We start from the raw sequence: 22,928 nt of genomic DNA, 5'->3' as shown, positions 1-22,928 counted from the left end.
TCTATGCGCGAAAATCAAACAAACTAACTAAAATAAGATACATAAAAAGATATCCTTTCTTGGTTGATAGTTTGTATCGTTAGTAAAATTTTTGTTCTGATATTTTTTATACAGTATTACTCCTTACAGTTCAGTCACGATTACAGCTAAACGGCCGTGATTTTATATCTGACTTCACATTTCATATTATTTTAAAATAATTATTTTATCGAGTTAAGGTTACTTAAGAAATCGTTGGATGTTGTTTTGGTTTGTTTTGAACTTCGCGCAAAGCTACTCGAAGGCTATTTGCGTTAGCCGTCCATAATTTAGCAGTGTAAAACTAGAGGGAAGGCAGCTAGTCATCACCACCCACCGCCAACTTTTGGGCTACTCTCTTATCAATGAATAGTGGAATTGGCCGTAACATTATAACGCCCACACTGCTGAAAGGGCGAGCATGTCTGGTGTGATGGGGATTCGAACCCGCGACCCGCAGATTACAAGTGGAGTGCCTTAACCACCTGGCCATGTCGGGTCAGAAATACGTGGTTTTAGGTTGTTAAATCACTGGTTTGAAACAAAAAATAACCACTGAAATATACGTGCGTTTTCTAATCAATTATCTAAATATATGTTTGAAGAAGCAGGTGGTCGTTTAGAAATTACCTTTGTAAAATTTAAAAGATGTAATTGATGGCTTGAGATCCCAAAGGAAACATATGTCCTGTATTATAATCATTAGCTAAGTTTAGTTACAATTATTCAAATTTATTGGATTTTTGTATTGATTCTCTTAGTTCCGTGATCTTTCTTTTAACTAAGCATTTTAACTGTGTATGTGTTTTTCGTGTTGTTGTTTTTTTTTTCAGTATTTCAGTCTGCCTTTTTTATCCTCTAGGTAGCGCAATCAGAATATGTACCTCAAGGTATGTTACCCATCCACTATGCTAACTAAGGTTAATCCTCATAGGCAAAGTAAACACTGCCCTTCTCTCCATTCTTTGTGACTGTAAATAAATCACTCCTTCTGCGTACAGTTATTACTGTTTCGGATAGGGTATAGAGTTTCTGCAGGGGTCCTAGCTGACACCTCACCTGCAACCCGATAGCACTCGCCCCTACGGAGCCATGAATCGTTCGACCACTTGGGCAGTTGCAAAAGTATTTACTAGGCTGACAGTTTCTTCCTAGCTCGGAATACGGAAGTAGCGCTGGTGAATGCACCAATGAGAAAAGCCCGAATTAATGAAATTAAAGGCGGCAATAGTAAACGAATAACCTGAATTCATCTTTATTTATCACCTTAGACCTTAATAACAAAAAGAGGAAAACAGTCTAGGACGTCGCCCGAATTATTCTTTCAAAGTATTGATTTTTGTTATTTTTATTTATTAATCCTTAGAGAGCCTTGCAGCATATAGGTCAGATAAAGTGAATTCTTGTTGTGGCACTTTGTTGTTTTAACTGACATAGAAATAATTAACTTATGCCTAATTACGATTCTCATTATGCTGGGAATGTAGACTGGACATTATTGTTGCTGGTTTTATTTGTAGTTAAGCTCAAAGCTACATGGTTGGCTATCTGTGCTCTGCCCACCACAGGTATCGAAACCTGTTTTCTAGCGATTTAAGTCCGCAGATATACCACTGTGCCACTGGGGAGCGTTGCTGGTTGTCTATTGAAACTTACACTTAAGAAATATTTTCAATTATTAGTATTAGTGCAAAGCTACATAATTCGCTATCTGCATTATGTCCATCATGAGGACATCGAGCCCCGGATTTTAGCGTCGTGAATTCGTAAACAAGAGGAAGATATATCTCTAACATTGAATAAAAGGGGTAATGTATTTCTCTGTAATAATAACAATTAAATAACACAATATACAATATGTAAATAATACGCTTGATATTTTGTTTTATGAGCTGCTGAAAAGTTATAGTAAAACAGATTCTCCACATTTTGTTTTAAAGATGTTCGTGTTAACTGAAATGTACACGAAGTATTTCTCTGTCAGTCCTGCTTCTTAGACGTAAAATCACCATACGGTAGCAAGAGATTTTTGATGGCCTGTCCAAGAGCGAAAAGCGTTAATTGGCACTAAGTTTAAACACCTATTCACAGAATTCACACACATGGTGTCACATTAGTATTTATTTGTTGGAATGTTTTCTTTCTTACACATACTGAGCGATTCGAGTTACCGTTGATAAATAACTCAGTAATAGAGATGTTTGTAAGAAGCTGATCGTCAGCGTCATGGAGTGACGTGTTGCGGGCCTTCCATGTTGTAGTGTCATTGAGAATACTAGAGGTCAACCTAAGGCTCATGCCTTTCTAAATGGGTATTAATATGCGTCATTAAACCAAAATTGCCAATTGCAAATGCGTAGAAACTAACAAGTTAAATTTCCCAGACCAAAAGCTACCAATATCGCCCCATAATAACAACAACTCCGGGTAAGGTAAACACTCTAAAAGTATTACTGATCAATAGGAAACAATAAAAAGTGCCAACCTACTACATCACTTTGTGATGGAGACAGTATAGATAGCTAATTCTATAACTTAACAACAAACGTGTTCAAAGTGCTGCTCAGCTGTGACAAAGTCAAATATGGCGGCAATTGTCATTCAGAAACTTTCTGTTTTGGCGGGAACTACATGGCCAGGTAGTTAGGGCAATGAATTTTCAATCTGCGGTTCGCGAGTTCGAATCCCAAACGTGCCGTGGATGCATTGTATTGAAACGATTAATCCCATAATTTGTTGGCAAAATATTAGTGCAAGAATTGGCCGTAGGTGGTGGTGACTAGCTGCTTTCCTTCTAGCCTTACACCGCTATATTAGGGATGGCTAGCGCAGATATCCATTGTGTAGCTTTGCGCGAAATTCAAAATATATCGAACTGTTTTAGCGCGCCCTGGCGCTATTTTTTATATGATAAAACAATATGGCGACCTATGGGGTCATGTAGTCTGAGTAGCTAGTTTATATTAATTGTAAAAATAAGTTCATATTCTTCAAGCATGTTGTTGTTACTGTGTTTCTAAATTATTCTGTAATACTTATAATAAACCTTTGTCTTTTTGAAATGCATATCTTGTGTAGGACAGAATGTCTCTTGGTTAAGGGGTGCCGTTGAGTTAAATAATAGGCTACTAATTTGAAATACTTTTGGTTACTTTTTGGTTACTTTTAGGATTTTATCTTGGATCACACACCAAATATGCTTTCAGCCGTGGGGGCGTTACAATGTGACTATTCGTTGGTAGAAGAGTAGCCCAAGAGTTGGCGGTAGGTGGTGATGACTAACTACCTTCCCTCTAATCTTATACTGCTAAATTAGGGACGGCTAGCGTAGATAGCCCTCGTGTAGCTTTGCACGAAATTCAAAATAAGCAAAACAATCTTAGATCACGTTCTGTTACAGAACTGAAAAGATAAACGTGTTTTATTTTATTCATGTACATATTTTATAGATATATTCCAAACTTTATCCTTATCGTTATCTTCAGAATACAGCACAACAAAAATAGAGCTGTTATGTAGCGTAATGAATGCTCCCTAACTCTTTGTTGCAAATATCAGATCAAATGTTATTCCTGTACTACGAGTACAGCTACATTTACAAACCATAATACTTGTATCTAAACCTGATAAAGGAAACAATGTTGCCCTTCTTGATAAGTAGAATGGTGGATTTATTATGTACGACATTTGTAATGACCAAATCAAGTTTGGAAACCTTTTCTTGGACTGAAGTACTTCTCAAACATTTATTCTGATATTCGTTACAATTCAATTATACTCTTTAATTTCCATATGGGCATCCTATACGCTTTATCTATTTCACTTAAAATAACAAACCAATAAAAGCCATTATTTCAAACATTGTTACCTTCAATTGGGTATTACATCATTTTCTAACGACACTATGAAAGACGTCTTTACCTTTTCTGTTTGTGCTAAGACTGTGAATTTTACCGAATCTGTATGTATATCCAGTTTTGATGTGGAATCTCTATTTGTGAACACTGAAGATTTATAATACTAAGTGGGACCTGCATAGATACTTCATTGGGTTTGTTTGTGCTGAACAACGACCAAACCAGTTTACAAATATTCCTTTTAATGAAACCATTATATTAGTTACTAGTGTAGTTTAATAAATACGTTATAAGAAACGTTACAAGAAATACGTGTAAGAATCTTCTAGATTTATTTCATTTTTAATAAAGAAATTTATGAACAAGTTGCTTTATGATCTGGTTTAACTAATACATTCTTCTATAAACAGGAACAAATCTCAGTTAGGTCATTTTCTTTTGGATTTTAAACCACTTTATTAGGCAGAACGTTTGGATAATTTTTTTCCATCTTAAAAAAAAAAGAAATCAGTTTTTTTTAATACCTGAACAAACAACATGAAGGACGAACTTTCTTACTGAACAAACAACATGAAAGATGAACTTTCTTACTGAACAAACAACATGAAAGATGAACTTTCTCACTGAACAAACAACATGAAAGATGAACTTTCTTACTGAACAAACAACATGAAAGATGAACTTTCTCACTGAACAAACAACATGAAAGATGAACGTTCTCACTGAACAAACAACATGAAAGATGAACTTTCTTACTGAACAAACAACATGAAAGATGAACTTTCTTACTGAAGAAACAACATGAAAGATGAACTTTCTCACTGAACAAACAACATGAAAGATGAACTTTCTTACTGAACAAACAACATGAAAGATGAACTTTCTCACTGAACAAACAACATGAAAGATGAACTTTCTTACTGAACAAACAACATGAAAGATGAACTTTCTTACTGAACAAACAGCATGAAAGATGAACTTTACTGAACAAACAACATGAAAGATGAACTTTCTTACTGAAGAAACAACATGAAAGATGAACTTTCTCACTGAACAAACAACATGAAAGATGAACTTTCTTACTGAACAAACAACATGAAAGATGAACTTTCTCACTGAACAAACAACATGAAAGATGAACTTTCTTACTGAACAAACAACACGAAAGATGAACTTTTCTTACTGAACAAACAGCATGAAAGATGAACTTTCTCACTGAACAAACAACATGAAAGATGAACTTTCTTACTGAACAAACAACATGAAAGATGAACTTTCTCACTGAACAAACAACATGAAAGATGAACGTTCTCACTGAACAAACAACATGAAAAATGAACTTTCTTACTGAACAATCAACATGAAAGATGAACTTTCTCACTGAACAAACAACATGAAAGATGAACGTTCTCACTGAACAAACAACATGAAAGATGAACTTTCTTACTGAACAATCAACATGAAAGATGAACTTTCTCACTGAACAAACAACATGAAAGATGAACTTTCTCACTGAACAAACAACATGAAAGATGAACTTTCTCACTGAACAAACAACATGAAAGATGAACTTTTTTACTGAAATTGAAAATTAACACATGAACCCTTTCTTGGACACCCTTTTTCAATATTAAGAATAGGATAATTTCATGATAATACTTATACTGGTTTATTTACTTACTTTGAATAGGCTCGACATGGTCAAGTGGTTAAGGCACTCAACTCGTAATCTCAAGGTTTGCGTGTTGAAATCCCCGTCACACAAAATATGCTCGCCCTTTCAGCCGTGGGGACGTTATAATGTTACGGTCAATCCCACTAGTTGTTGGTAAAGAGTAGCCCAAGAGTTGGCGGTGGGTGGTGATGACTAGCTGCCTTCCCTCTAGTCTTACACTACTAAATTAGGGACGGCTAGCGCAGATAGCCCTCGAGTAGCTTTGCGCGAAATTCAGAAACCAAACAAACAAGAAAGAAAGCTCGACTTTCTGTTTTCTGCACTAAATGTAACAGAAGTGCACATGAAAGAGCAACCAGCACAACGAAACCTGCCATCGATGCGCAGGGATCATTATCCAAGGTATTAACAACAAGTTAATACTTTTAACCCCAACTTCTATAAACTTCGATAAAATCGTCTTTTACCTTTCTTTTCTCACAAAAACGTAAGTTAAGAGATATTAATCTATCTCCATAAAATAACCCTTCTACCCCTGGAATCATCCTAATAGTATACTATTTCCAATAAGTTAATAGTCTGTTTAGATTGGCCCGGCATGGTCTAGCGCGTAAGGCGTGCGACTCGTAATCCGATCGCGGGTTCGCGCCCGTCGCGCTAAACATGCTCGCCCTCCAACCATGGGGTGTATAATGTGACGGTCAATCCCACTATTCGTTGGTAAAGAGTAGCCCAAAGTTGGCGGTGAGTGGTGATGACTAGCTGCCTTCCCTCTAGTCTTACACTGCTAAATTAGGGACGCTAGCACAGATAGCCCTCAGTAGCTTTGTGCGAAATTCCCAAACAAACAAAACTGTTTAGATTATTAAACCATAATTGTATATACAATACATTGCGTGAGATACCAGTATTATTGACTTTATAACTAGGTACAGAGCACTGGCTAGATAGCTTGAATGAGTTTTTTTAATTATATGCCACATCAAATTAATTATTATATCAAAATAAACTAAAGTTTGTGATATTTCAGAAAGCAAACAAATATAAAAATAATAAAATGATTTCTACGTTTGTGCGTTATTCTTTTAATGCGTTAAATTTTATCATGTTTCACTGGATCGTCTTGAAACGCATGTCCCCATGTACCACCGTTAGAGTTACTGTGAATAGGTAACCGCTATGGAGCTGTTAAATTCTAACTGGGCAAATTGGTTGCTATTCTTGGTCTCTCTGCCTGGTGTATATGCATAAATGAGTCTGTAGTACGTAGCCGCTCACACTATCAATTGATGTGTGAAGGATAACGAAACTATTTGGGAACCGTTTGTATAACTTCTCGTGCATGTAAGAGGTGCATTTATGCCTATAGTTGTTGTAGAGTGAACTGGGGATTTTTTTTTTTATGTTTCGTTTATAATTTTCTATGTCTTTGTTACTACCATTTTGGATACATTATGTGTCAATAACATTTCCGAACGACATGACCTCAATAGGCCCATAATATCTCATTCCATGTCACTAGCAATGATTCCTTGTATTACTTTCTATTTCTTAATAATTTGCCTGTCAATGGACTCCTGAATCACTTGGTATAATCATGCGTGTGCTCTAAAACTCAGACCGATGCAATAAATCGAATAAATCCGCTATAACCAATTTACGCAGTATACTAGCGTGCAAGAAACAATAGCAGTGCATTGAACTACCAGTATTTTTGTACACTAGGTGGCACTAGCATCCTTTTAATAGGTTAAACTTTTTCTATTTTCATAGAATATATTCTACAAAACTTCTTTTATCAGTTCAAAATCTGACGAGGCCTGATATGGTCAGGTGGTTAAGGCGCTCGACTCGTAATCTGAGAGTCACGAACTCGAATCCCCATCAAACCAAACAAGCTTGCTCTTTCAGCCATGTGGGCGCTATAAGGTGACGTTCAATCCCACTATTCGTTAGTAAAGAGTAGCCCAAGAGTTGGCGGTGGATGGTGATGACTAGTTGCCTTCGCTCTAGTCTTACATTGCTGAATTATGGACAGCTAGCACACATAGACCTCGAGTAGCTTTCCACGAAATTCAAAAACAAACAAACAAAAGCTGACGAGACTTATAGCTCCTCAAAAACCAGAATTACCTTATTGAAATCGCTGAGGCTTAAGGTGGGTGTATCTACAATACCTGGCCCGGCATGGCCAGGTGGGTTAAGGCGTGCGACTCGTACTCTGATGGTCGAGGGTTTGCATCCCCATCGCACCAAACATGCTCGCCTTTTCAGCCGTGGGAACGTTAACATGTGACGGTCAATCCCACTATTCTTTGGTAAAAGAGTAGCTCAAGAGTTGGCGGTGGGCGGTGATGATTAGCTGCCTTCCCCCTCTAATCTTACACTGCGAAATTAGGGCCGGCTAGCGCAGATAGCCCTCGAGTAGCTTTGCGCGAACTTTAAAATAAAAACACAGACAAACAAAACAATCTACGAACCTTATATGTAGAGAAAGCGATTTATTAAGCTTCTATCAAAAAAACATAAACTTATGATTTAAGAATGTTTATTTGTTTCATAAAAGACCACTTGTTGGAAGAAATATTTAAACGTAGAATATCAAATAATTGTGTTTCAAATATCAAATAATTGTGTTTCAAATATCAAATAATTTCGCGTAAAGATACACGAGGGCGGTTTGCGTTAGCCTTCCCTACTTTATTAGTGTAAGAGGGAAGGTAACTAGTCAAGTCTACTCTTTTAATAGTGGAAGTAATCGTAACATTATACATACTCATAGCTGAAAGGGCGAGCATGTTTGGGGTGATGGTGATTGGAACCCGCCACCATCAGATTCTAAGTCAAGCGCCCCTAACCACCTGGCGACCCCCGGGCTCAGTGATTAATCTCCTTCGAAGCAATTATTATTGGCCAGCTACTCATGTGTACAACAGCCTTGTTGCTTGATTTCACTAGAAAATCTCTCTAACCAAAAATACAAAGACCATAAAAACAAAACAGAGCTAAATTACACAGAAATTATCTCAAAATCTATATTCAAGCAACACCCACGTCTCCTTAAATATAGTTTGTGAGAATGCATAAAAAGAAAGAGGTTTCATTATTATGCGTGGAAAACCTTACATTAACAACAGTAAGAAGGACGGAAAATTGTTGAAAACTACAATTTTTTACCGTTCAATTGTTCCAAATCACTGAATGGAAATAAAAGAGAAGGAAAACGTTAAAAGCTAATGAAACCCTTCATCCCAAGGAGACAGAAACTGTGTGATATTGTTTGCTAGAAGCTGTATTAAACCCATTGAAAATTTTTTTTGCTTATTCCATTTGTTTGAATAATGTATCTTAAAACCAAACTTATATCACAAGTAACATTTCTTTGTATCTGATTAGATCATTCGCAATTCAAATAGAACGCCCTAAAATAAACTAGGATTTGAAGTATGCTATCTTTTCGATAGATATATATATATAAACGTTGATGATGTTTTGAAGTATAGTACCTCAAGTCTGCCTTAGGGGTATAACTATTCTTTATTATCCGTTCTCTTGTTTCCTGCATAAAGTACTCCTGTCTGTCTACCCTACGTTGGCCAACTAGATGTTGCCTGACCCAGTCGTCATAGTTTGGAAAACACCTGCACTTTTTATTACTTAGGCGCAGACCATTGCAGCTGTTTGCGTTACGTCCGTCAACTTGGTTCTTTAAGGCCATGTTGATGTCGATCAGTCTGGCTACTCCCTGACCGTACTGGCCTTCACATAACAAGCGTGTTTTACCTCCGGGAGTTCAACTTATATTATTTAAGCCTATTATGAATTAAACATAAAACTTTTTTTTCAGGTGGTGCCTAAGATCCTAGACAATACTTAAGGATGACCGACCTCTCAGGCTTAAGACTACGTGAAACTAACTTAAGGAACTCTTCCATTTTTAAACAAACCAAATCTTAAATCGCTGAGATCAAGGTGTACACACAACCAAATCTGTCATTTTTTTATCTTACAAATTTTTATTCGTATAAGTGACAAACATATAATTCAGAAGTACTTTTTCTGATACGGTTGGCAAAAGTTCGGTGTAATAAAACAAGAGTGTATAATTCAAAGGTATTTATTTTTCTAAAGATAAAGTTGGCAAGAGTTCGGTGTAATAAAACAAGAGTGTATAATTCAAAGGTATTTATTTTTCTAAAGATAAAGTTGGCAAGAGTTCGGTGTAATAAAACAAGAGTGTATAATTCAAAGGTATTTATTTTTCTAAAGATAAAGTTGGTAAGAGTTCTGTGTAATAAAACAAGAGTGTATAATTCAAAGGTATTTATTTTTCTAAAGATAAAGTTGGCAAGAGTTCTGTGTAATAAAACAAGAGTGTATAATTCAAAGGTATTTATTTTTCTAAAGATAAAGTTGGCAAGAGTTCGGTGTAATAAAACAAGAGTGTATAATTCAAAGGTATTTATTTTCTAAAGATAAAGTTGGCAAGAGTTCGGTGTAATAAAACAAGAGTGTATAATTCAGAGGCATTTATTTTTCTAAAGATAAAGTTGGCAAGAGTTCGGTGTAATAAAACAAGAGTGTATAATTCAAAGGTATTTATTTTTCTGAAGATAAGGTTGGTGAAAGTTTCACTTTAATGTGACACCGAGATAAAATCTCTGTTGTTGTTGTTCTTTGTGTAATTCAAAGTTAGAAAGTTTACAATTTAACATGTCGCGTTATTTAAAAACCGTTTTATAATCTAGCCGGTATTACGTACAGCGTTCTTTAAAATATTCTGGGATGAGCTAGAAGCGATAAGTCGCTTATAAAGTACAAATGAGCCATCTAGAGCTGATATTTATTTTAAAGCATTTTTATTATTGTATGGGAAAGGAAAGTTGACCTTCGTGTCAGCACACAGAAGTGGACGCAGAAGGCCATGGCCTGGAAAGGTAAGGTTGATTATTCGTTCCTTTGTTTTTGATTGTTCCTATTTTCTTTGTTATCTATTATGTTTACTGGGTGTGCAAAAATTTAGAACATGTATGTATTTAAAATTAAATCTTGCAGAACTCCTGGGTTCAACTTGTCAAAAACATCCATGCTGCTTGCGGATGCGTGTGCGTGCGATTTAATAATGTTGTCTGGTTTACTTCCGAAACTGAACATTTGTTGATGTATTCACACGACAACAAGAAAACTACTCACAGAAAGAAAAACCACTTGTTGTATAATCACCTGGTGACCTTATTAAGCGATTTATGGAATAGATGAAAGTTCGACAATAAATTCAAAGAAACTCAAGAAGTTTAAGAACTGTACTTTAAGTAAAGTATTCTCCAGACCTTGAAATAAGAACACGTTATTGTAATGCATATTTTATGTTAATGTTTGCGTCTGGAAAAAGTCATAGTGCAGAACTAAATATTCTGTTGAAATTTAAATAAAACTAATTACAGGAGAGTAGCATAGCAAAATCTCTCTTGTTGTTTTTAGTGTTTGTTTTTTTTAGTCGTTAGTAGAACTTTTGAAGAGTTTTGTAAGTTTTTGCTGCTTACGTCGTATCAACACTCTGCGACGGGTTTCACGAGATGCTATTACGTCCAATTACCTTCTGTTTTGTGGTTCACTCCATCCTGTAATTACAAGGACATTAGGTTTGGAAACTAGCTCAGCCATATGAGGTATGCCGACTAGAACACTTGAAGACGAAAGTTGCACGCAGGAAATCCGTCACGCAACTCAGGTGAAAAGTGCTCGACTCTCTCGGGTCTTTATTAAATGGAATTTCTTTTCATTTACCTTTAAATGCATACCTCGAGCACGTGACTTGATCTCACTTGGTCTTCAAAACAGAGGGGAAGAAAGGGGGGGGACACTGATAGCAGGTTCCATGAAAACGACGAAACGGAGCCACATCAGGCATGTTCAGATAAATTCATCCCGGGTTATTCCCCTATCCAGGCGGAACTAGGAGTAGAACCCATACGGCCGTTCTTCCCATATGGAGTAAATACGTCATTTCTATGGTCAACCTGGAGCTGTGAACTGTTATAATTGACCCACATCTAACTCTGAGATATATTAACTTTCTTCTCGTGTTCTTTTTACAGCTTGCTTTTTGTGCTTCGCTTTTTTCTTACTCGCTCGCTCAGCATTTATCGTAAAAATCACAAGTATATGATACACACACACACATATATATATTAGTGCAAAATCCTGTCAAAACTAACTGGAAAATATTGTTGAATGAGTAATAAAAACTATAGAATTTAAGTAAAACCACTTTGTCTACACGTCTATAAGGCACCTACTCTTCACTTATTTCATCAGTCTAGAAGTAATTTTTTAATCACCACATTTTTAGTAAAATAAAATGTTATTGTGGATAAAAGCATGCGTGCACTCCAAAAGAGATTTCAACACTACTTTTGAGTCTTTTCACTGTATTCTAGGTCAGAAATTAGAAAACATAATGCGGACATTTCGACAGAAATTTTCTACTGTGCAAAAGATAAAAAATATTTGGTAGTAATAAATTTTTATTTTGTGTGTGTGTGTGTTTTAAGGTCAAGTAGGTAATATTGGGGGGGGGGGACAAAAAGTGCTCCCCACTTGAAAACGTTGTTAATTTGTCATATATTTTATTATATAACATAAAAATATATAAAACTATATGTTTTTAGAACTCACTCGAAGAGATCTGTGTAAATATAATCTCAAATCCGAATTTTACCACTGGCTTTCCTAAACACCTAAACTTTTTATGATTTTAGTTACATTTTATCATACAAAGTGTAGTAAACCTGCTGTAGTTTCTGAGATCGTTTTATTCCTATTAACCTAGAAAATAATCAAACAATTGTTTCTACAATTTTGGATTCGTTAAAATATATCCTAGAAACAAGAGAATTGATGTTATGGAATGGCCAGATCGATCACCTGATATCAATCCAATTGAATGTTTATGGACTGAGTTAAACCGATTAACAAAAGATCACAAGTCAAATATGGAAGATGAACTTTTTGAAGTACTCAGAGAAGTATGGCAGTCAATCATTCAGGAATATCTGTACAAACTTACTGAAAGCATGCCATGTTGATGTGAAGCAATACTAGAATCCAAGAGAATGCTGACTAAATATTAACTTGCGAAACTGGTTTGTGTTACTTGGAGTTTCATTTTTAAGTTCGGTTATCGCAGAGGAACTTGTCTGATCATTTTGTAGGTTAATTGGCATAAGAATATCTAAGAAACTACAGCAGGAGCACAACACTTTGTATGATAAAATGTAACCAAAATCATGAAAAATTCAGGTGTTTACGAAAGCCAGTGTTAAAATCAGAATTTGATATCATATTTGAACAGATCTAGTCGAGTGCATTCTAACAATATATAGTTTTATATATTTTACTGTTATCTAATAAAAGATATAACAAATTAACATTTTCAACAGATGCTGATTTTTTTTCACTCCCTGTATAAGTTAAAACACCACAAGAATACTTATTAATTAATATTTATTCATCACTTAAAACTTTTTAAACACTGACTCTATAACATTAATAATAGTCAAATTTGATACATAAACATAGCGTAAGGCTTACCTGGAACATTACTATGGTAACCTTTATTTTGCTTTTGGCTACAAGTCAAAGTTATAAAGCTTCTGAATTAAGCTACTTTGCTGTTATATCGCCGAAGGTATAAAAAAATAAAGAACAAAAAACTTCCTAACAAATCAACATGAATATTGAGCATTCAACATAGTTGGCCTAAGAAACAATCTTGTGATAGTTTTGTTGCTAAGCGACGATGTATATTGTTGAGCATTACCAAAAAAACATAAAGAGCCTAAAGGTAATCTTTACAAAGTAACAAAGGGAAAAAAAAAGCCTTTTTTAGTTAATTATACGTAAACCGCTTCTGGCAAGCTCTGAACATCCGACTGGGCAGTAAATATAAACGAATAACACTGTAAATGTATTACGTATAAAACTATAGCAATGAGTTAATAACATTTAACCCGCTTTCCACAGACATACAAAGTCAATGTTATAATGTCATCAGCAAATCAAATAATTTCATTTTTTGCATATGCAGTTGTAAAAAGAAAAATACTGGCACTCGAGCAACAAATCTGAAAGTTTATAACGCTAAAGATCGGATTTCGATATCACTGATGAAACAGCACAGATAGTCCATTGTGTAGCTTTCTGATGAATAACAAGCAAAGAAAAAAAAACTATTGTTGTTAAACTATTCTAAGAGGTTACGCTACGCTAGTTTTAAGAATAGAAGTTACGAAATTATCAGTTATTATATTTTGTTTCTTAAACGTTTTGTAAAGTTTTTACAGACCTTGAACATTAAAAGCATGTTTTAATGTTACATTGTTTTGTCGTTGTTTATGTGTTAAAAAAACATTAAGCGCAGAACTAAGTGGTATGTCGAAATATTGTGGTTACTATGTATGTGTTCAAATCTTTCCACAACAGTTGTTCTTATTAAACTGTCAATACATAGCGCACCGTGGGAATTTCCTTTTCTTCTGGTCAGTTTGGATGTAGAGAAAATAATAATGTCGAAAAATAGATTAAAATTAGCATATAAGATTATATATTATACCTCTGGTCTTCATTCGCTTCAACAGCAGCTATAGAGTAAATAATAATGGAATAATATGTCAATTAACCTTTTCTTATATCAAGAAAAATTTATACAAGTAATTATTGTAAGTTCGCGAATAATCGATATGACCTGTTTTTTACTTGTTTGTTTTGAATTTCGCGCAAAGCTACTCAAGGGCTATCTACGCTAGCCGTCCCTAATTTAGCAGTGTAAGAGAATGCAGCTAGTCATCACCACCTAGCGCCAAGTTGTGAGCTACTCTTTTGCTAACGAATAGTGAGATTGGTCGTCACATTATAACGCCCCCACGGCTGAAAGGGCGAGCATGTTTGGTGCGAAGGGGGTTTGTTACTTTGAAATATTTAATTGCTTTAGTTGAGTCAATATCGTTTTAAGTAAGAATATCTTTGCATCACTTCTTTATGACATAACACTAGTTACTTGGGAGCAAATAGATGCTCTGGTATTACAAATGTCAATATCAAGAAACCTCCGGTTTACCTAAATGTCTAGTTTGTTTGTTTTTTTTAAATATTGTCCAGGTAGCAAAGCATCTATTTTAACAAGTATTATCAGTACACATTTCGCTTCCAACTATGACCTTTTTTACGTCACAAGTTTCGAACTAAGAACTCGTGAAACACCGACACTCAGCTTTAGTATTATAAATCGTTCATCAACCTTCCATTCAACATGCCGACTTCTCTGCTTCGAGTGGCCAACAAGGTTATCAAAGCTTTGGCTTCACTTTAGCAATCGTGACAATGCACAAAAGTGTTATGACGGTGAGCACGTGGATATTGCCGCTAATCCTAGTTTATTGACACACACGTGCGTCATATAGCATACAGAAGATCACGAACTTCCAGGCATGCTAATTAATCATCAGCCGAAAAAAAAATTAACTAACGGTCATTTCGAGTAGATTACACGCGATACTGTCGTGTTACGTACACAAGTCCATGAGATATGATACTGTGAAACCTTTCTATATAAACCTTTGTTAAAGAAACGTACTAGTAAATCAAAACGGATTTCATTGGAGATCTGTATGACTTTTCAGTATTGTTTATATGTTTACTTTTTTTATTATCGTACCTACATAGTTTTGTACGCTGTCCACACGTGTTTTGGAGTTTTTCGGAGTTTCGATGTTCTCATGGTTACAAGCATAGGTTTTCAACAATGTCGTATTTAGAGTATTCTCGTCTTTATATATTGTCATGATTAAAGACTTCCACAATATTCTATATTGTCGTAATTAAAGATTATAGTTTTTATTTTATTTTTCTATAGATTTGTGTGGGGTTTCCCTATTGTCATTCTTCAAGATTGTTTTGAATTTCTTTATCGTTGTGTTGAGCGATTTATATACGTTTTCTATATTGCCGTGTTTTGTAAACTACGGCGCTCCACTGTAATATGGGATTTCTTATTTTTCAAGTTTATAGTTTTGTATGGATTTTCTGTTTTATCTTATACAGAGTTTTGTGGGTTATCTACATTGTTGTGTTTAGAGAATTCATGAGTTTTTCTATAATTTCGTTTTAAGATATTTGTACGGATTTTTTTATATACTGTATTTATAGTCTTTTAAGGTTTTTATATTGTGGTATTTATAGATTTATATGGATTTTCTGTGTTGTCTTGTTTATGTGTTCGCATTGGTTTTCTATATTGTTGTTTTATTAGATTCATGTGAGTTTCTTTATATCACTGTTTTATTAAATTTGCAGATTATGTACACAATATGGGTTTTTTGCAATGCTGTGATTCTATACATTGTATGGGTTTTTAATATTATTTCGTTTAGAGCTTTGTATTTCTTACCTATATAGTCGTGTTTTATATATTTGATATAACTGGTACATTTGTTATTGGTTTTTACAAGTGTTGGAAGTAAGAGTTTGAGATGTATGTAATTTTTGTACATAGAAATTTTTGGGTTAATAGCAAATTATATATTGAAGACACCTCAAAGCGGAAAATAAATAGTTCTGTACGATATGTTCAATCCGATTGATGAACTTCTGAGGTAGACAGCATATTTCCGGCATATTTTTTGTCTTATTTCAATGATCTTCAATCATCGTGGAAAAAAAAAATGGCACGGGGACTAAAAGAGATTTCTAATTTGCAAATACGTGATGGTTGATTGTTAAGTTTATTACGTGTTGATATATTCACGTAAAGTATTCTAAAAATTGTAGTTGTAACGTTTAATAGCACATCGATATTGAATTAAATAAATAACTAAAATGAAACACATTGTATTTTGAAAGAATCACTTTTTTTACTGAATACAGCTAATTAATCAATTTGGTGATATGTTAATGCACGTGAAACGAGCACTCTCAAGTTCAACACAGTCAGAGTAAGAAGTTGTTTGGGTCAGCTTATGTGAAGAGACACATTAGGTAAAAAGAACAAACCCAGTAGCGAGCGTATTCTCCAACACTGATTACTGTCCTGCAGTTGTAGGGTATTTTTGTGATCAGTCGATGTACAACAATGTGGATGTTCCTGTCCATTCTTCAATCAGTGCGTTTCAACGATCTCTGATGTTGCGTGGTCGTTCGGGTGAGAGTTGACGTTCAAGACACTTAAGGAGGACTTTATGCAGGATTTAGACCAGAACTTCGTGAAATGTGGACATTATCATGCATCCTGAGAAAGTCTGATCTGTCAGAACATACATCTGGATTCAATACCATCGCATTTCAATCTGAATCTAGAAATCACAACAACACGTTCGTTTTCGTACGCCCCCCAGTGGCTGAGCGGTATGTCTTCGGACTTACAACGCTAAAAACCGGTTTTCGATACCCGTGGTGGGCAGAGCACAGATAGCCCATTGTGTAGCTTTGTGCTTAATTCAAAACAACAACGTTTTCGTACTGGTATCACTACAGCATTGTTTCATTCGCCATTAACCATCATTAATATAAAAATGACACATTGACTTATTCGTGAAGAGTTCAGGCACCCAAATGTTTTACTTCGAGTTCTAGCGATTTCGACAGAACGTCTTGTGTGGACGGACTAAATATATTTTCAGAAACTGGAGTGATTGTTGAACCGATAAATAAAAGGTGTGAGTTCGTCAAGACGGATTCATTCCATATTGCTTATGTCCATGTTTTACACATAACTCTTATTAGACGTATAGTTAGCATAACACGGCTTATCCATGCACTCTGGTATGCGGACTAACTCCATGACAACGTATCAACAACGTTCCACCTATGCATGAATTCAAATTCAACTTGTTTTGCTGTTAGCGTCATGAACTTTCGCCCGCATTATCACTGAATTGTGTTGAAATGGTTAACGTTAACAAAACCGAAGTAATAACCAAAATTACAGATTGCTATATCTGAATATTAAATGAGATACTGTCTTTTCAGTGCAGGTAGCACGTGCAAAATGACGGACATTCTCGCGTTCGAACACATAAAACATTCGCATAAATTATTGTGTATCGATGTTTTAAATCGCATTCGGTAATAATTTTTAGACCGTATTTAACGTTGATCATTTTAATGTTTTTAAAGTGTACACATCACTTTATTTTAAACACGTAAACATGATAAAATATTACAATCTTAAGGCAAAACGTTTACATATTCAATTATAAAATGGCCTCATAGTTGTAGCATGGCAATGTAGATGGAATTTTATAATAAACATATCATGTAGAAAATATTGCCTCCCAGTGGCACGGTGGTATGTCTGCGGAATTACAGCTCTATAATCCGTGTTTCGATACCCGTGATGTGTAGAGCACAGACATCCCGTCAGGTGGCTTTGTATATATATATATATTTTTGAATTTCGCGCAAAAGCTACACGAGGGCTATCTACGCTAGCCGTCTGTAATTTAGCAGTGTAAGACTAGGGGAAGGTAACTAGTCATCACCACCCACCACCAACACTTGGGCTATTCTTTTACTAACAAATAGTGGGACTGACCGGCTGAAAGGGCAATCATGTTTCACGCTTAAAGGAGTCGAGTACTGATTTATTTACGGATAGAACCATTGAAAATGTTCTTTTCGTATTGCTCATAGTACTTGTTAACCCAACTTTTGCTGAAGTAGCTATCGATTTGGGTTTCTTTAGAAAAATAACAACTATCATTTTTATGTGGGCCCGGTATGGCCAAGCGTGTTAAGGCGTGCGACTCGTAATCTGAGGGTCGCGGGTTTGTATCCCCGTTGCGCCAAACATGCTCGCCCTATCAGCCGTGAGGGCGTTATAATGTAACAGTCAATCCCACTATTCGTTGGTAAAAGAGTAGCCCAAGAGTTGGCGGTGGGTGGTGATGACTAGCTGCCTTCCCTCTAGTCTTACACTGCTAAATTAGGGACGGCTAGCACAGATAGCCCTCGAGTAGCTTTGTGCGAAATTCAAAAACAAGCAAACATTTTTATGTGTGTTTGTGTTTGTTATTTTACATTTCTGATTTTTTTTTTACGCACTTGGTTTAACGGAATCAGCTCTTAAAACGTTTTGTTCATTCAGTTGTCGGCTATGTTCCGTGTCCCCCCATTATTTCATTGATGTAGAAGTTGATTTGTCTCCATTTTATCACCAGGTGACATGTATTTATTAACCCAGTTCCCTATCTGCATCTAGTTGTTGTTCATGCTTCCAGCTGCTACTACACGTTTATTGTTATCAAAAGTAATTATGCCTTTATTATTGTACTTTATCCTGCTTGTTTGAAGTTAAGTACAAAATTACACAAAAAGCTATATGTGTTCTACCCACCACGGGTATCGAAACCGAGTTCGTAGCATTGTAAGTAAGCAGATATGCCACTATACCACTGTGAGGGTGAAGGTTCTACACTTATTACTGCAACTCTCAATATACTGTCTTATGTAATTTGCATCATATTTTGTCGTTATTATGTACTCTATTATTTTTAATGTCTGAACAACTTAAGGCTTGTTTATTTACATTTTTGAATATTTCTTCCAATAGAATAAAAGAATAGTTTGTAATGAGAAATGTCCGAGTGAGCAGAGGAAGGAATGCTACTTTCTACTTTATGATCAGAAGCAGAGCTGTTGTGACATCTGTAAAGGTCAGTTTATTATGACGAGCGGTTCGAATAAATCTGTGATACAACTTTTATGTTCAACCAATAAGTATTGATATGTGTGAAAAAATATAAGAAGTATCACGATTTAAAAACCCCACAACTCGTTTCACTTTCCTTTTATAATGATATGTATAGCACTTATTAAAATAAACATTATCGTTTCGCTAGGCTGCTCTGTTAATGGTACTATCTTCGAGAGTGGATTTACCTGGACCGATCCTAATGACCCCTGCCTAACGTTTTCGTGTGAGGTTAGTAACGTTTATGTTATACGTTATTTTTTTATTTTTTTTTCAAATGAGATTTAAAGTGTAATGACTTTATTTTTCTATCTTGTTTTGTTAGGTTACAGAAAACATTATGTTCATATATGCTGTTAAGTGACGCTAAATATATTCTTCAAAAAAAGAAACGCAAAAGGGATATTTTTGTTATTTTAAAGAGAAATATATGTAATAACGTTACAAGCTCAGAGTATGTGATGTTACACGTGTGAAGGCACTGATTGTCAGACCAAAATGACAATAAAAGTTGTGCACTTTGAAAACGGAGGAAAACATTGGATTTTTCGCCAAAACGCATTCGTGTCCAATAAATTTGTTTGAGAGATCTGCATGTTCTGCAAGTGCAACATGTGCAAAATCCCTATAAAAGTGACGGGTTCTCGGTTTCCACAGCTCAGTGTTAAGCCACCAACACGCAATACAGTTACGCCAAGACTGACTGAAGCACAACGCAACAAGGCCATTGGTCGCTTGGAAGCAGGCGAATCTCGATCAGATGTTGCTAGAGCTGTGAATGTCCACCCAAGCACCATCACAAGGCTATGGAATCGTCACCAACAACATGGATCAACTCGTGACCGTCCACAATCTGGCAGACCTCGTGTGACCACGCCCGCACAAGATCGCTACATCCGGTTACGTCACCATCGGGATAGGACCACCACTGCGACGTCTACTGCCTCAACCATACCAAGGCTGCGTAGGATTTCCGATCAGACCGTACGTAACCGTCTACGAGATTCTTAGGCCCCATGTGCAACCCATCATGGTGAACGTCAACGACGTTTTTCAACATGACAACGCCCGTTCTCACATAGCCCGACTCACCACTGTCTTCTTGAGACACCACAACATCAACGTTCTTCCCTGGTCCTCCAGATCACCATATTTAAACCCCATCGAACATCTTTGGGACGAGTTGGACCGACGTCTGCTACGGCGACAACCTCAACCGCAGACTCTACCCAGCTTGCAGCAGCTTTGCAGGCTGAGTGGACAGCCATTCCACAGGATGTGATTCGTCATCTCATCGCTTCCATGGCCAGGAGATGCCAAGCAGTTATTGATGCTCACAGGGGGCATACTCGTTATTGACGTTGAGTGACGTTAAACGTCAACTAGTGAGCGTGGACTTCGCCTTTGCAGACTTTGGATGTTCAGCAGTGAATGTGCAAAGTTTCACATATGTCATACAGAACTACCCGGAATAAACTTGTTAACAATATGTCTCAAATTTTGCCTTTTGCGTTTCTTTTTTTTGAAGAGTATATTTTACTTCATCATGAAATATTCTTATCTCGTTTTAACAGCTTGTTAAAACAGACAAAACAAAACAGACAACGTTTCTAAAATATCGATCCCCTAGCAATTACTGTTTTTTGTTGTTGTTTTTGAAAATACAAAGAATACAATAAGTTTGTTGTTAAGACAAAATCTGCACGGTGAACTGTTTGGGCTGAGCTTTTTGTAGGGGTTGAATTCCACATTTTACTGTTATAAACAGTGATGTATTTAGGTAGGGGCTAGAGGGGCGCAGATCCAGGGTCCATGGTCTTAATGAGGGCGCATTGATAATTCTTATGATATGTAAAATTGCGTGAGATATAGGGCCAACAAAAATTATCAGCCCTGAGCCCACACAACCTTAAATTCGCCACTGCTTATAAACCCTCAAACTTTATCGGAGGGCATATACAGGATGTTCGGATAGTCACTTTGCAGTTTTGAAAGCAGCATTCATTCAGTCGATTTCAAGCCAGTAACTGATAGCGGTGTTTAGAAACAAAGTAAGAAGGATCCAGGCCTGTATTGATACCAACGGGGGTCGCTTTCAACATTGTTTATAATTGTCATTCATATTTACCTCCTGTATTCTATATTGAAACATGTCTGTTGATAAATATATAAGTGCACAGTGACTTTCTGAACACGCTGTAATAAAAACCTGGTTTACTTAGTAGGAAAACATTCTTACAAGTTATATTTTTGCGTTGTTACCTCATTTTGTTTTGATCTGTGTGTATATAAAATCGATACAACTTTCATAATTCGAGATGTTTTCAACTCCTTAGTCCGGTGTCGTCACAAAAGCCAGGATCCACTGTCACATACCATGTCGAAACCACTTACCACCAGCAAGTGACGAGTGCTGTCCTTCTTGTAAAGGTAAATGTATCATACTTTTGTTCGTTTCAGTTCGTTGTCGTCTTTTCAGCTGTTTCTTTCACATAATTGAAATGTTATTCAATAGTTTAAGTATTTGTTAACCATTTTTGGTTTCTTTTCAACTTTGAATAAAGTATACAAACCCCACTGTAATGTAACTTCTTTTTCATACATATGTTTCAGTTCATTGTTAAACATCATATTACATCACAAGGATTTTTTTCTGGATTATTTTTTACATGAATATAATTGTGATCATTGAAACTGCTGGGCCCGGCATGGTCAAGTGTGTTAAGGCGTTCGACTCATAATCCGAGGGTCGCGGGTTCGAATCCCGATCGCACTAAACATGCTCGCCCTTTCAGCTGTGAAGGTGTTATAATGTGACGGTCAATCCCACTATTCGTTGGTAAAAGAGTAGCTCAAGAGTTGTCGGTGGGTGGTGATGACTAGCTGCCTTCTCTCTAGTCTTACACTGCTAAATTAAGGACGGCTAGCGCAGATAGCTCTCGAGTAGCTTTGCGCGAAATTCAAAACAAACAAACAAACAAATCTTGAAGCTACTGTGTGTATTCAACAGTCCACATGGACTTGGTTGTCGGACAGACAAAGAAACCTCATCCCCGTCACACCAAACGTGCTCGCCCTTTCAGCCGTGGGGCGTTATAATGTGTTAAATTGCTAAACTCACTGCTAAACTAAGGACAACTAGCGCAAATAGCCCTCGTGAAACTTTTGCACGAAATTCAAATAAAAATACGCTAAGAGACTTGCCATAAACATAAAGCAAATATTGACTTTAATATAGACCAGGTGGTTAAAATCACTCAACCCAATTCGGATTGTGAGTTCAAATATCACTGAACATAATCTCTCTACTAGCTATAGAGACGATGCGATCAGTCCGACTATTCGTTTATTAAAGAGTAGACTAGAGGTTGGTTGGTGGTTGGTGGTGTCAGTGGTTTCTTCCTCTCTAATAGCACTTTTCAATTGAGAACAGGTTAGCGCAGGTAGCTTTGTGCAAGAAATTCACCGAACAACACAACGACTTTTATATTCGCTAATAAATTTTACAGATAGTATAAAGGTAAATAATAATTATTTCTTCCTGCAATTAGATGAGTTTTTTATAGGAACCGAATATTCCACTGAAGGAACAACTCTGTACACGTCTATAACTACTGAAATCTAAAATTAA

General features: G+C 36.1%; 1 protein-coding gene and 1 long non-coding RNA gene across 6 annotated transcripts in view; one reads left to right on the top strand and one right to left on the bottom strand.

Annotated features, from left to right (window-relative positions):
• LOC143223030 (D-glucuronyl C5-epimerase B-like) overlaps window positions 1-22,928 on the bottom strand; it is a 162,227-nt gene that overhangs the window by 57,118 nt on the left and 82,181 nt on the right. The gene's annotated exons all lie outside the window — the stretch shown is intronic.
• Window positions 19,155-21,727, top strand: LOC143223031 (uncharacterized). The gene is made up of 3 exons (XR_013012622.1): window positions 19,155-19,259; window positions 19,446-19,528; window positions 21,634-21,727. It is a non-coding gene; the product is annotated as an uncharacterized LOC143223031 (long non-coding RNA).

This window comes from Tachypleus tridentatus, chromosome 8 (genome assembly GCF_004210375.1).
Source record: "Tachypleus tridentatus isolate NWPU-2018 chromosome 8, ASM421037v1, whole genome shotgun sequence".
NCBI lineage: Eukaryota > Metazoa > Arthropoda > Merostomata > Xiphosura > Limulidae > Tachypleus > Tachypleus tridentatus.
The sequence above is the reverse complement of the archived record's forward strand: the minus strand, read 5'-3'. Positions and strand labels throughout refer to the sequence as shown.